At 37.1% G+C, this 16,848-nt stretch overlaps 1 protein-coding gene across 1 annotated transcript in view; it reads right to left on the reverse strand.

Moving 5' to 3' along the window:
* Window positions 1-16,848, reverse strand: part of WDR41 (WD repeat domain 41) — a 191,218-nt gene that overhangs the window by 69,717 nt on the left and 104,653 nt on the right. The gene's annotated exons all lie outside the window — the stretch shown is intronic.

A 16,848-nucleotide genomic window follows, 5' to 3' on the forward strand; every position in this document is an offset into this window, starting at 1 on the left:
GGTCATCAACATCAAAGACCAAAGGTAGATAAAACCACAAAGATGGGGAGAAATCAGAGCAGAAAAACTGAAAATTCTAAAAACCAGAGCACTTCTTCTCCTCCAAAGGATCACAGCTCCTCGCCACCAATCGAACAAAGCTGGATGGAGAATGACTTTGACGAGTTGACAGAAGTAGGCTTCAGAAAGTCGGTAATAAACTCCTCTGAGTTAAAGGAGCATATTCAAACCCACCACAAGGAAGCTAAAAACCTTGAAGAAAGGTTGGATGAATGGCTAACTAAACAGTGTAGAGAAGATCTTAAATGACCTGATGGAGCTGAAAACCATAGCACGAAAACTTCGTGATGCATACACAAGCTTCAGTAGCCAATTCCATCAAGTGGAAGAAAGGGTATCAGTGATTGAAGATCAAATTAATGAAATAAAGCGAGAAGAAAAGGTTAGAGAAAAAAAAGTAAAAAGAAATGACCAAAGCCTCCAAGAAATATGGGACTATGTGAAAAGACAAAATCTACGTTTGATAGGTGTATGAAAGTGATGGGGAGAATGCAACCAAGTTGGAAAACACTCTTCAGGATATTATCCAGGAGAACTTCACGAACCTAGCAAGGCAGGCCAACACTCAAACTCAGAAAAATAGAGAACACCACAAAGATACTCCTCAAGAAGAGCAACCCCAAGACACATGATTGTCAGATTCACCAAGGTTGAAATGAATGAAAAAATGTTAAGGGCAGCCAGAGAGAAAGGTCCAGTTACCCACAAAGGGAAGCCCATCAAACTAACAGTGGATCTCTTGGAAGAAACCCTATAAGCCAGAAGAGAGCAGGGGCTGATATTCAACATTCTTAAAGAAAATAATTTTCAACCCAGAATTTCACACCCAGCCAAACTAAGCTTCATAAGTGAAGGAGAAATAAAATCCTTTACAGACAGGCAAATGCTGAGAGATTTTGTCACCACCAGGCCTGCCTTACAAGAGCTCCTGAAGGAAGCACTAAACATGGAAAGAAAAAACCAGTACCAGCCACTGCAAAAACATGCCAAATTGTAAAGACCATTGATTCTATGAAGAAACTGCATCAATTACGGGAAAAATAACCAGCTAACATCATAGTGACAGATTGTATTCACACATAACAATATTAACCTTAAATGTAAACAGGCCAAATGCCTGAATTAAAAAACACAGACTGGCAAATTGGATAAAGAGTCAAGACCCATCAGTACGCTATATTCAGGAGACCCATCTCACCTGCAGAGACACACATAGGCTCAAAATAAAGGGATAGAGGAAGATCTACCAAGCAAATGGAAAGCCAAAAAAAAAAAAAAAAAAAAGCAGGAGTTGCAATCCTAGTCTCTGATAAAACAGACTTTAAACCAACAAAGATCAAAAGAGACAAAGAAGGCCATTACATAATGGTAAAGGGATCAATTCAACAAGAAGAGCTAACTATCCTAAATATATATGCACCCAATACAGGAGCACCTAGATTCATAAAGCAAGTCCTTAGAGGCCTACAAGGAGACTTAGACTCCCACACAATAACAATAGGAGACTTTAATACCCCACTGTCAATATTAGACAGATCAACAAGACAGAAGGTTAACAAGGATATCCAGGACTTGAACTCAGCCCTGCACCAAGCAGACCTAATAGACATCTACGGAACTCTCCACCCAAAATCAATAGAATATACATTCTTCTCAGCACCACATCACACTTATTCTAAAATTGACCACATAATTGGAAGTAAAGCACTCCTTAGCAAATGTAAGAGAACAGAAATCACGAAAAAACTGTCTCTCAGACCACAGTGCAATCAAATTAGAACTCAGGATTAAGAAACTCACTAAAAACCGCACAACCACATGGAAACTGAACAACCTGCTCCTGAATGACTACTGGGTACATAATGACATGAAGGCAGAAATAAAGATGTTCTTTGAAACCAATGATAACAAAGACACAACATACCAGAATCTCTGGGACACATTCAAAGCAGTGTGTAGAGGGAAATTTATAGCACTAAATGCCCACAAGAGAAAGCAGGAAAGATCTAAAATAGACACCCTACCATCACAATTAAAAGAACTAGAGAAGCAAGAACAAATGAATTCAAAAGCTAGCAGAAGGCAAGAAATATCTAAGATCAGAGCAGAACTGAAGGAAATAGAGACACAAAAAACTCTTCAAAAAAATCAATGAATCCAGGAGCTGGTTTTTTGAAAAGATCAACAAAATTGATAGACCGCTAGCAAGACTAATAAAGAAAAAAAAAAGAGAAGAATCAAATAGACGCAATAAAAAATGATAAAGGGGATATCACCACTGATCCCACAGAAATACAAACTACCATCAGAGAATACTATAAACACCTCTATGCAAATGAACTAGAAAATCTAGAAGAAATGGATAAATTCCTGGACACATACACTCTCCCAAGACTAAACCAGGAAGAATTTGAATTTCTGAATAGAACAATAACAGGCTCTGAAATTTGGGCAATAATTAATGGCCTACCAACCAAAAAAAGTCCAGGACCAGACAGATTCACAGCTGAATTCTACCAGAGGTACAAAGAGGAGCTGTTACCATTCTTTCTGAAGCTATTCCAATCAATAGACAGGGAGGGAATCCTCCCAAATTCATTTTATGAGGCCAGCATCATCCTGATACCAAAGGCTGGCAGAGGCACAACAAAAAAAGAGAATTTTAGACCAATATCCCTGATGAATATTGATAAAAAATCTTCAGTAAAATACTGGCAAACCGAATCCAGCAGCACATCAAAAAGCTTATCCACCACGATCAAGTCAGCTTCATCCCTGGGATGCAAGGCTGGTTTGACATACACAAATCAATAAACGTAATCCATCACATAAACAGAACCAGCAACAAACCACACGATTATCTCAACAGATGCAGAAAAGGCCTTCGACAAAATTCAACAGCACTTCGTACTAAAAACTCTCAATAAACTAGGTATCGATGGAATGTATCTCAAAATAATAAGGGCTATTTATGACAAACCCACAGCCAATATCATACTGAATGGGCAAAAACTGGAAGCATTCCCTTTGAAAACCAGCACAAGACAAGGATGTTCTCTCTCACCACTCCTATTCAACATAGTGTTGGAAGTTCTGGCCAGGACAATCAGGCAAGAGAAAGAAATAAAGGGTATTTAATTAGGAAAAGAGGACGTCAAATTGTCCCTGTTTGCAGATGATATGATTGTATATTTAGAAAACCCCATCGTCTCAGCCCAAAATCTCCTTAAACTGATAAGCAACTTCAGCAAAGTGTCTCAGGATGAAAAATCAATGTGCAAAAATCACGAGCATTCTTATACGCCAATAACAGACAAACAGAGAGCCAAATCATGAGTGAACTCCCATTTAGAATTGCTACGAAGAGAATAAAATACATAGGAATCAAACTTACAAGGGATGTGAAGGACCTCTTCAAGGAGAACTACAAACCACTGCTCAATGAAATAAAAGAGGACACAAATAAATGGAAGAACATTCCATGCTCATGGATAGGAAGAATCAATATCATGAAAATGGCCATACTGCCCAAGGTAATTTATAGATTCAGTGCCATCCCCATCAAGCTACCAATGACTTTCTTCACAGAATTGGAAAAAACTAAAGTTAAAAAAGTAAAGTTCATATGGAACCAAAAAAGAGCCCACATTGCCAAGACAATCCTAAGCAAAAAGAACAAAGCTGGAGGCATCATGCTACCTGACTTCAAACTATAGTACAAGCCTACAGTAACCAAAACAGCATGGTACTGGGACCAAAACAGATATATAGACCAATGGAACAGAACAGAGGCCTCAGAAATAACACCACACATCTACAACCATCTGATATTTGACAAATCTGACAAAAACAAGAAATGGGGAAAGAATTCCCTATTTAATAAATGATGCTGGGAAAACTCTCTAGCCATATGTAGAAAGCTGAAACTGGATCTCTTCCTTACACCTTATACAAAAATTAATTTAAGATGGATTAAAGACTTATATGTTAGATGTAAAACCAAAAAAAACCCTAGAAGAAAACCTAGGAAATACCATTCAGGACATAGGCATGGGCAAGGACTTCATGACTAAAACACCAAAAGCAATGGCAACAAGAGCCAAAATAGACAAATGGGACCTAATTAAACTAAAGAGCTTCTGCATGGCAAAAGAAACTACCATCAGAGTGAACAGGCAACCTACAGAATGGGAGAAAATTTTTCCAATCTATGCATCTGACAAAGGGCTAATATCCAGAATCTACAAAGAACGCAAAAAAATTTACAAGAAAAAAATAAACAACCCCATCAAAAAGTGGGCGAAGGATATGAACAGACACTTCTCAGAAGAAGACATTTATGCAGCCAAAAGACACATGAAAAAATGCTCATCATCCCTGGTCATCAGAGAAATGCAAATCAAAACCACAATGAGATACCATCTCATGCCAGTTAGAATGGTGGTCATTAAAAAGTCAGGAAACAACAGATGCCAGAGAGGATGTGGAGAAATAGGAATGCTTTTACAAGGTTGGTGGGAGTGTAAATTAGTTCAACCATTGTGGAAGACAGTGTGGCAATTCCTCAAGGATCTAGAACTAGAAATACCATTTGACCCAGCAATCCCATTACTGGGTATAAACCCAAAGGGTTATAAATCATGCTACTATAATGACACATGCACAAGTATGTTTACTGCAGCACTATTCACAATAGAAAAGACTTGGAACCAACCCAAATGTCCATCAATGATAGACAGGATTAAGAAAATGTGGCACATATACACCATGGAACACTATGCAGCCATAAAAAAGGATGAGTTCATGTCCTTTGCAGGGACATGGATGAAGCTGGAAACCGTCATTCTCAGCAAACTATCACAAAGACAGGAAACCAAACACCATATGTTCTCAGTCATCAGTAGGAACTGAACAATGAGAACACTTGGACACAGGGTGGGGAACATCACACACCGGGGCCTGTTGGGGGGTGGGGAGCTGGGGGAGGGATAGCATTAGGAGAAATACCTAATGTAAATGACGAGTTGATGGGTGCAGCAAACCAACATGGCACATTTATACTTATGTATCAAACCGTCACGTTGTGCACATATACCCTAGAACTTAAAGTATAGTTTTAAAAAAAGAAACATATTTTAGACTTTAGGATAACATTGAGTAAATTCTTGCATCTTAAGAAGAACCAACTGAAGGGTAACAGATGAGCACATGCAAATTAATGAGTAAACTGAAGGAGTAAGTTCTAAGGAGATCTAGCTTAAAAATAATCATCAGAGTTCTGGAGATTGGTTGCACAAGATCATGGGCATATTTAAAATAACTGACCTGCACACTTAAAAACTGAAAAGATATTAAATTTTATATAGTATATATTTTACCAAAATTAAAAATAAAACACAAATACACTGCCCCACCCATTTCCAGCACCAGTACTGCTTCTAGAGGCAACCACTTTCAATGCTGTAGCTGCTTCTTTGTAATTTGCCTTTATTTTTCTGACAATATGCAATACTGCTATATCTTATACTTGTTGTCTCGTGTCATCATTTTGCAATCTTTGATTTCTTATGTTAGATGAGCACTAGCACTAAAGCCTTCCCCACCAAGCCTTCACATGAAACCTTCCTCACCTCATCACCTACCTATATTGCCAATGTTCCTTTTCATTATACTCTCAATATAAGTATAACAGATATTTTTGTCAGTCAATATTCAGTGTTTACAGTGTTATGGCTGTAATATTAGGTGGAAAAATGTTATTCACTATTGAGTCAAATATAGTGATAGAATTCCATTTCTTCTTCATGATGTGACTAGGTATGGATCTCTTTGTTTATTCTACTTAGAGTTTATTATGTATCTTTATTGCATAATTTTTTAATGAAATTTAGAAAGTTTTAGCTATTATTTCTTCAAATATTTTTCCTGCTCCTTCTTCTCTTCTCCATTTGGAACCCCTACTGCATGTATGCTGGTGTGCTTAATGGTGTCTCACATTTCTCTGAGGTTCTGTCCAGTTTTCTTCATTCTTCTTTCTCTTTGCTCGTTGGCTTGCATAACCTCTATCAATCTGTTCTCAAGTATACTGATTCTTTCAGCCAGTTCAAATCTACTGAGCCTCTCCAGTAAATTTTTTATTTTGGTTATTTCACTTTTTGACTTCAAATTTCCATTGGTTCTTTTACAAAAATTTCTTTTCATTTATTTTTTTTCTTTTGGAGACAGGGTGTTACTCTGTCACCCAGGCTGGAGTGTGCAGTAATGCAGTCACAGCTCACTGCAGCCTCGACCACCCAGGCTCAAGTGATTCTCCACCTCAGCCTCCCAGGTAGCTGGGATTACAGGCACACAGCACCAAGCCCAGCTAATTTTTTGTAGAGACAGGGTTTCTCCACGTTGCCCAGACTGATCTCGAACTCCTGGGCTCAAATGATTGACCTGCCTGGGTCTCCCAAAGTGCTGGGATGGCAGGCATGAGCCACCACACCTGGCCCTTTTATAAAAATGTCTGTGATTTTATTGGAATTGTTTATTTGATTAGACATTGTCATCATAGCATCTTTTACTTCTGTACACATGGTTTTTGTTCTTTGAACATATTTATAATGGCTGTTTTGAATTCTTCATCTATTAAATCCAAGATCTGGACCCTCTCACTGGCAGTTCTGTTGCCTGATTTTTCTTCTTGTGTATGGGTCACACCCTCCTGTTTCATTGCTTGTGTCATGATTATTTGTTGCTATTGAAAACTGAACATTTTTGGTAATATATTGTTTGACACTAGAAACTTATTTCCTCCCTTCTCTGGAGCTTGTTTTTGTTGTTGTTTGCTTGTGTACTTAGTAGCTTGGCTAAACTATTTTGGTGGTCTGTTTCTCTTCCCCCGCAGTGTGAAGCTTCTGTACTCATCACAGTGTGCATCCTTGGGCATGGGACAGTCACCCTGGAATGACTGATCTTAGCAGGGCTCTCTTCGTTTATCTGGTTTCTCTTTAAAACCTTCTTCCCCTTATTTGCTCTTAATTTAATTGCTGGCTGATTTTTTTTGACAATGTCCTGTGGTATAAATGGTTCTGTGGTCTGATCCAATTAAATTCAGGCAGGGATAGTTTTTGAGGCTAGTGTTTGAGGTTTGTTCTGTTCCCAGGAGAACTCTTCTTAACTGTCCCTTTCTCTGGGTGAACTAGCTGGCCTCTGATTTAGCTTATTGCTCTCAATATAATCTTTCAATCAACCAGACCAATAATAGAAAATATTAGTTTAATTTTATTGCTGGAGACCTCCCTCATCAAGACTTTTGACTTGCTGCTTCTATCTGAACTGGTTGTTTTCTAGGTCTGATACACAGCTGTCACCCTGGGGTTTCTTTTGCCATCTTCCTGAGGATTCCCTGGAATTCCCCTTTGAATTCCCTGAAATGAAGGGGTCCCAGCAATTACATTACTAGGTATATAACCAAGAGAAACAAAAACATATATTTACACAGAAACTTGTACATGTGTGTTTATAGCAGCACTATTCATAATACTCAAAAGGGGAAAGAACTCAAATTGATATGCAAAATGTTGTATCACCATACAATAGAATATTATGCCATAAAAAGGAATACAGTACTGATACATGCTGCAACATTGATGATCATTGAAAACATTATGCGAAGTGAAAGAAGGCAGTCACAAAAGACCACATGCTATGATTTCATTCATATGAAAGTCCAGAACATGGAAATCTATAGAGACAGAAAGTGGATTAGTGGTTGCTTAGGGGTGGGGAAAGGGGTAACAGGGAAATGGCAGCAAAAGATATAAGGTTTCTTCTTGAGGTGATGAGAACCTAAAATTGACTATGGTAATAGTTTCACATATCTGTAAATAGGTTAAAAACCATTAAATTGTATACTTTAAATGGGTAGATTATATGATACGTGATTTATATTTCAACAAAGCTGATGTTAAAATTCAGATATTTATTGGCAACCTGAAGTTGTCATAGAATCTTGCAACTCTACCAGTATATGAGAGTAAATCTTTAATAGAACCTCTTGAGAAACTTCCCCTCACATCCATTGGCCAGGTTTGGATCCCCCTCCCCATTTCCTAAACCAATCACTAGTATGGAACTGAGATCACCAGGTGTATTAGTCCATTTCCACACTGCTGATAAAAACATACCTGAGACTGGGCAATTTACAAAAGAAAGAAAGAGGTTTATTGGACTTACTGTTCCACATGGCTGGTGAGGCCTCCCAATCATGGTGGAAGGCAAGGAGGAGCAAGTCACATCTTACATGGATGGCAGTAGGCAAAGAGAGAGCTTGTGCAGAGAAACTCCCATTTTTAAAACCATCAGATCTTGTGAGACCCATTCACTATCACAAGAACAGCATGAGAAAGTCCTGCCGCCGTGACTCAGTCATCTCCCACCAGGTCCCTCCCACAACACATGGGAATTATGGGAGCTACAAGATGAGATTTGGGTGGGGACACAGAGCCAAACCATATCACCAGGATTACATTAGATTAATCATGACTTAACCAATTAGGAAATGAGTGAATACATAAATAAAATTATGGTTCTGCCCAATAAGAATGAAGGGAGGATTGGCTATTGGGTGGGTCAGCAATGGTGTCTGCTACACACTTGCTTAGTGTTTCCAGGTTTCCATCCCTTTCTACTATCTTAATTTTCCTCACAACCACCCTATGAAGTTAGCAGGAGAAATAGCTACATTTTTGAGATGATGAAACTGAATCTCAAAAATGTAAAGTATCTTAGCTGTGGTTATACTGCCTGTTGAGTAATGGAGCCAGGACTTGAATCTAGGTTTTTCTGACTCCAAATTCAATTTTTTTTTTTTTTTTTTTTGAGATGGAGTCTCACTCCGTCTCCCAGGCTGGAGTGCAGTGGTGTGATCTCGGCTCACTGCAACTGCCACCTCCCAGGTTCAAGCGATTCTCCTGCTTCAGCCTCCCAAGTAGCTGGGATTAGAGGCACACACCACCACACCCAGCTATTTTTTTTTTTTTTTACTTAGTAGAGACAGTTTCACCATGTTGGTCAGGCTGGTCTCAAACTCATAACCTCAGGTGATCCACCTGCCTTGGGCTCCCAAAGTGCTAGGGTTACAGGTGTGAGCCACCACACCTGGCTCAAATTTAATTTTTAAAATTAGAATTTAAAAAAAACTATGTCCCTACAAATATAATTTCTATTAACAAAGTGTTACTTATCATAATTTTTAGTACTCCGCACTGAAAGATCCTCCAGATTACAATTCTTATTTAAAGCTTTCTCTTACTTTCTCCTCTAACAAATACAACCAGTTCATTCTCTCCAGTTGACGTCTTTTCAATACAGGCCACTACACCAATAGATTATCCTGTGCTCTTATTGAAAGAATTGTTCTGCTAAGGATTGTGCATTCCTACTAATGAGTTTGTTGTAGATTTTGTGGAATTAAGCAGAATGCAGTAGAATTTTAAATTAATTTATCTGTCTTTATCTCTAATGGCTTTTCATTCATAATTATAGTTTTGTAATGAGTGCATTCGTGATGACAGAAATCCACCATAACATATTCTATTGTCTGAATTAGCTTCAGACCCTTATTTAATGACTTATTAATCAACCACAGTCAGCCAACAGTGTATCACATTAGATCTGTGAACACAGGCAAATAATTTTTCCTTTCTCTCTATGTAACCCGTGGAGCAATGTTTAACAATAGGAATCTGTTCAAACATCCATCCACAGTTCTATTACATCTGCAGTTCTATTAGTAAAGGTCGGCCTAGGTTAGTTCACTGTCAGCAGCCAGAAAGGTGCAAGAATAGATGAGCTTAATTGCTGTATTGTTACTATCACTATGACTATTTAGAATGCAGGTAAGTAAGACTTCCAAGATACTAAATCTCCATTTAGGTTACCAAGAAGCATTAGTTAAGTTTGGATTCTTACCGACAGCCACGCTAATTATTAATACTACAGATAGCACATCTAAGACACTTTCTAAATCAGTAATCGGTAATGTATATTATAATTACTTTACCACCTATTCCACTTCTACCATTCTTAGGATTTAAGCAGTTAATCAACGAATATAATATCCCATTGGGCATTCATAGCCAGTATCTATAGACACAGAACAACAATATTATGCCTTTATCTAGATAAAGTATGAAAACGCTAAAATAAATGTATAATTTTGTTAGCTTACTTGTGTATGGAGAGCAAGGATTCTCAACCTTGCTGCACAGAGGAATCACCTGGAGAATATTACAAAATATTCATGCCTGGGTTCCACCCAGAAGCTAATGTAATTGGCATAGGGAGCAGCCTGGACACAGATTTTTAAGTTTCCCAGATGATTGTAATGTGCCCCGCAAAGTTAAGAAAAGCCATTGTCTGTAATTACATGGGGTGAGTGAGAGAGAGAGAGAGTGTGTGTGTGTTTATGATGGGGACAGTCAGGAAGAGAGGGTGAGAAATTAAAAGTCTTTGGACATAAAATTGGTCAGCCGGGGCCAAGCGAGGTAGCTCATGCCTGTAATCCCAGCACTTTGGGAGGCCGAGGCAGGCGGATCATGAGGTCAAGAGATCAAGACCATCCTGGCCAATGTGGTGAAACCCTGTCTCTATTAAAAATACAAAAATTAGCCAGGGGTGGTGGCGTGCACCTGTAGTCCCAGCTACTCAGGAGGCTGAGGAGAATCGCTTGAACCTGGGAGGCAGAGGTTGCAGTGAGCAGAGATCACGCCACTGCACTCCAGCCTGGCAAGAGGGCGAGACTTCATCTCAAAAAAAAAAAAAAAAAATTGGTCAGGCGGGACCTCAACTTTCCTGGTAGGAAAATGATGTTTAAAATTCTGAACATTGAAATCAAATTAATATATAAATGCATTATTTTATTTGGTACTCACATATTTTATTTTTCTTACAAGTTAAACCCTGTTTCAAGTGCTAAGGATTCAAAGATGCCTTTTCTCTTAGGGAATCTTAATTAGCAATGGAAATTTCCTGATTAAGACAGAATGAAAAGGCTTATCATTTTCCCCACCTGGCTGAAATCTGGAACCTTAATTTAAATTATTATGATTTTATTCCACAGATGCTAAAATAAACAAGTAATTGACATATTTTGAACATATATGGTTTTGTTTCACCTTCATATTCTTGGGGTAAACTATATGGCACATGTACTTTTTAATTCTTGTACTTCTGTACACAGTTTCTTGTGTTAACCTCTGTTTAATGAAATTTTGTAAAGATTCCTGAGCCTAATTAATAGATTTTAGTGTCTTATTACTACTTGGCACTCTGTAGGTCTGTGCACCTGCCAATGAAACTTGAATTCTTCAGTGGCATGGCCTTTCTTATTGTTGCTAGTGGTCAGCATTCACTAGATAACTAAATTAGCTCTTAAACTGAAAAAGAAAATCTATAATGTGTCTTCTTTCTAGAGCAGAAAATAACAGCAGAAGAATTCACAACAGTCTAGATACATTGCCATAGCCACAGATCCTGCCTTTTTTTCCAATTAGCAAAGGGTTTCCCTGGGAACTAAATTACTATTCCTCATTCATCCATCTGCTTCCTTCCTCCTTGCATTCAGAGAAAGTATAAAAGTTACTTTGTACACAATACTAGACATGACATGAAGTTGCCAAGATTTTTCTAAACCAGCCCTTTAAAAGGGCTAGTGTACCTTTTTTTCCTTCATAAAAATTTAAACACGTTTTAACAGAACAATTTCCAAAAACAGTTAATCATTTCCACATAGTATTTGCCAGCTTTTAAGCCTGCTTTTTAAATGTTCATGAGCCCAACTTATTTTTCTAGCTCCTTTGACTACAGAAGACCTCTGAATGGTAAAAAGAAAAAAAAAAAAAAACCTTTTCTGCTCCACTTTTCAACTTGGAGTAGACAAATTCTAATACCCTATGCACATGTCCACAGAGGGCTTTTCTTAGGCAATGACTGCATAATCGAACATTTATTTTTCTTCTTTTGCTTTACAAAAAAACTTTAATTTTTTTCTTCTTTGTACTCTAAGAGTCAAAACTTCCCTACATGTGTAATGCTGATTGTTTTGTTACTCAAACAGAAAAAAAACAGCATTTCTCTAAAACGTTTTTCATACAAGTAATTATAGTACATTATACAGAATTAGGGAAATATATGGAGGGGAATCACCTAAAATTTTAACACCTTTTAAATCATTCTTAGCATTTTGATGTATTCCCACCAGTCTTTTTTTTTTCTGTACACCTACATCTGCACATAATCATATTGCAGATTCATTTTTGTGCTACATGTTTTCCAGTTACAATAGCCTAGACATTTTCCATGTTAATGTATAGCGTTCATATCCATTTTTCTCATTAACTTCTTTCCATTCTTTAAGTCTTAGTGCAAAGGTCACACCTTTAATTAGCAATGCCCATCTTAACATCTCAAACTAGGTCAGGTTCCCTTGTTATTTGCTTTTATGGAATCATATTCTTTCCTATACAGCAATAACCATAAGCGTAATGATTTCATCATCTGTCTTCCCCATAAGGTATAAGCTCTATGAGAACCAAGACCATGTCTACCTATTTTTGCCTATCATTATGTAACCTGAACAAACCCTGGAACGCAGTAGACACTCACATTTGACAAATAGAGTAATGGTCACTTAATTATAGGGATACATTCTGAGAAATGTGTTGTCAGGTGATTTTGTCATTGCACCATTGTAGAGGGTACTTACACAACCTAGATGGTATAGTCTACTACACACCTAGGCTATATGGTCTAGCCCATTGCTCCCTCTACCAATCCATACAGCATGTTACTCTACTGAATACTGTAGGCAACTGTAACACAATGGTAAGTATTTGTGTATCTAAACATAGAAAAGGTACAGTGAAGATACAGTATGAAAGATTTTTAAAAGGGTCTACTTGTATAGAGCACTTAACATGAATGTAGCCTGAAGGACTAGAAGTTGCTCTGGGTGAGTCAGTGAGTGAGAGGTGAGTGAATGTGAAGGCCTGGGACATTACTGTCCACTCCAGTAAACTTTACAAACACTGTATACTTAGGTTACACTAAATTTATTTTAAACTTTTTTCTTTCTTCAATCATAAATTAACCTTAGCTTATTATAATTCTTTTACCTTATCAACTTTTTAATTTTTAAAAATTTTTTGACCGTTTTAATAACACATCTTAAAACATACGTTTTACAACTGTACAAAAATGTTTTCTTTATATACTTATTCTATGAGTTTTCTATTTTTAGAGTTTTCTATTTTTATTGTTTTACTTTTTAAATGTTTTTGTTAAAAACTAAGACACGAACATACACACTAGCTTAGGCCTACACAGGGTCAGGATCACCAGTATCACTATCTTCCACCTCTATATCTTGTCCCATCAGGAGGTCTTCAGGGACAATAACACATATGAAACTGTCATCTATTATGACAACAATGCCTTTTTCTGGAAAATCTCCTGAAGGATCAGCCTGAGGCTGTTTTACAGTTAACATTTTTTTATAAGTAGAAAGAATACACTCTAAAATAACAATAAAAAGAAGAGTATAGTAAATGCATAAAGCAGTAACATCATTATTCTTATCAAGTATTATATAGGGTACATATTATATATGCTCTACTTTTATATGACTGCTTTGTTTATACCAGCATCCCCACAAACACGTGAGTCATGCATTGCACTTTGACATCACTAGGCAATAGGAATTTTCATCTCCACTATAATCTTATGGCACCATGATCATACATGCAGCCTGTCACTGACCAAAAAAAATCATTAGGCAATATAGGATTATATTTATTGAGATGCCATTGTATGCCAACACATAAATTTTTTGAATGAGTAAATAAATAACCCTCATTTTCAATGGTCATTTGATAATCTATTCAATATATGTGATTATACTTTACTTAGCCAGTCCCTATATTGGACGTTTAGATTGTTTCCAATTTGTCAACATTATAATGCCTCAGTGAGTACCTTTGTGCATGTAACATTTTAGTATTCACAATTTTTTTTTTAGAACTGTTCACCAGAAACAGGATTTCTGGATCAAAAGGCAAATATCTTCTTATGGCTCTTGGTACATAGTTCCAAATTGCTCTTCAAGTTATGTTGTGACAAGCAGTGAAATGGTAGGCCAGTTTCCTTTCTCTATCTGTTTTGGGTATTTAAAAATGTTCTTGTTCAGTGAGAACTCATGGACACAGGAAGGGGAACATCACACTCTGGGGACTGTTGTGGGGTGGGGGGAGGGGGGAGGGGGGAGGGACAGCATTAGGAGATATACCTAATGCTAAATGACGAGTTAATGGGTGCAGCAAACCAACATGGCACATGGATACATATGTAACAAACCTGCACATTGTGCACATGTACCCTAAAACCTAAAGTATAATAATAAAATAAAATAAAATAAAATAAAAATGTTCTTGTTAAGTTACTAGTAGATAAATAATAATTTATTGTTTTAATTTGCATTTTTAGTTATAGGCTGGATATTTTTCTTATGTTTATTATTTGCATTTCTATAAACTGTGTGTAACAGTACCCTTTCTAATACTGTCATGATGCGTCTAAGCTGAGAGGATGGACAAAATGAATGTGGTAAATAACGCATGAATATATTATATAAAATTAATTTTTAAACATATGCTTTTCCAGTAACTAATCAATAAATGAATCTGCATTTCCCATAGCAATTATATCCATTGAGAATAGGTTTAGCTGCAAGTTGTAGAAAATCCAAAATAAGAGTGTCATAATAGAAGTTGATTTCTCCCTTCTAGGGAGACAGTCCCGAGGTAAACAGTCCAGGGCTGTTTTAGCACTCCATGGTGCAAGGGACTTTAGCTTCTTCCATATAGCTTTACTCTGTGTGGCCTCTGTATTATGACCCAAGACAATAGCACCTTTGTTCAAACAGCAGAATTGATGAAGGGATGAAAAGAAGAGGCAAATGGTGTGTGCTACTTGTCTCAATGTTTTCCAGCCGGGTGCGGTGGCTCACGCCTGTAATCCCAGCACTTCGGGAGGCCGAGGCGGACGGGTCACGAGGTCAGGGGATTGAGACCATCCTGACTAACAGGGCGAAACTCCGTCTCTACTAAAAATACACAAATTAGCCGGGTGTGGTAGCAGACGCCTGTAGTCCCAGCTACTCGGGAGGCTGAGGGAGGAGAATTGCTCGAACCTGGTAACTGGAGGTTGCAGTGAGCCGAGATTGAGCCACTTCATTTCAGACTGGGTGACAGAGCGAGACTCCATCTCCAAAAAAAAAAAAGAAAAAGAAAAAGAAAAAAGAAAATAAAAGAATGTTTTCCAGAAGTTGCCACAGGATATTTCTATTTACAACCCATTGGCCAGAACTTATTTATATGGACACAGACAGCTGCAAGGGAAACTAGGGAATGTAACCTCTATTCTGAGCAGTGAAATGCTCAGATAAAAATTTTATTGGTAACAATAAAGATGGATCTAGGGGAACTGCTACTGGTTTCTGCCATAGTAATGTAATACAGTTCAAATAACCTGCAGATATAATTTATAGATCTTCATCTTTAAACATCACAAATCTCATCAACTTCTAACCAGAGCTTACAGCAGATGCTATAGTGACTAGCTGATGGAAAAACAAAAACAAAGATCAGACTCACTTGCAGACTTATTCTTCTTGTTTAAATGCCCCTGCTGCAGCTGGACCATGCTTAGTTCTCTGAACATATGCACATGAACCAAATCCTTCATCTCACAGATCTAGTCACTGTCTATTTCAACTTTTTTTCCTTTTCCTTTATGATATATCTTTTCTGTTGGGAGAACTAGAAAATTCTAAAATATTGACATTTATTCATATTTATTGAACATATATATACATCAGGCTAACAGGTAATTAGTGGAAAGAGAAAAAGGATGTGAATAAATTCACAAATAGAATAACGAGCTTTTAATTAAACATGATATTGCTTATAGCAACAGAAATTTGAAAAACACCCAGATAGGAAAGATACGGTTAAAGCATAAGATAGCCAAAATGGTAAAAATAATAATAAGAAGAAACAAACATTTTGTTATAAAACAAAAATACTGTAGATAAGGACATTAGCAGCTCTTATATATTTTCATCTCATGTGTGTTGTGTATACTATCATTTGACAACACAGATGGCCTTTTTTTAACAATATTCAGAAAACATTAGGCATTCAGTAAAGACTACCAAATCATGAATGCAAATTAGCTCCCTCAAAAAAAAAAAAAAAAGTTGTTGCACTGTAACCACTTCTCATATGCTACATCCCTGAGGTTGCTCGGCTGGTGTGACTAACTCTTCTGTTAGTTTTTAAGATTAACAAAAAAAGAGAGAATATTTTCACTGCCATAGATACATATCAGTATATGGGATTTTTTTGTTGTTTAACCTTGTTCTTTTTTGGTTTGACCCTGTAACCCTATTGCATCTCGTAATGTAATATAAAATTGTAGATATCTTATGGTGTACCTATGCTGTCTCCTAAGAGGAAGAATGTTGCTTGGTTACAGGAAAGAAATATCTTGATAATGTAGACTGTAGAAAATAGGATAATATTTTGAACCATTATCCCTTCTCTGTAATAACTATAAAAATCAGTGAAAAGGGAAAAATAAGTGGTAATTATTATTCTGAAGGACAAATGGAGGTAACTGGAATTTATCCTATAGGATTATTAGTTTTAGTGAACTGTGATGTCCTTAAAAGCCCCCAGGTGGCAT

This window comes from Symphalangus syndactylus, chromosome 11, assembly GCF_028878055.3.
Source record: "Symphalangus syndactylus isolate Jambi chromosome 11, NHGRI_mSymSyn1-v2.1_pri, whole genome shotgun sequence".
NCBI classification, from domain to species: Eukaryota; Metazoa; Chordata; class Mammalia; order Primates; family Hylobatidae; genus Symphalangus; species Symphalangus syndactylus.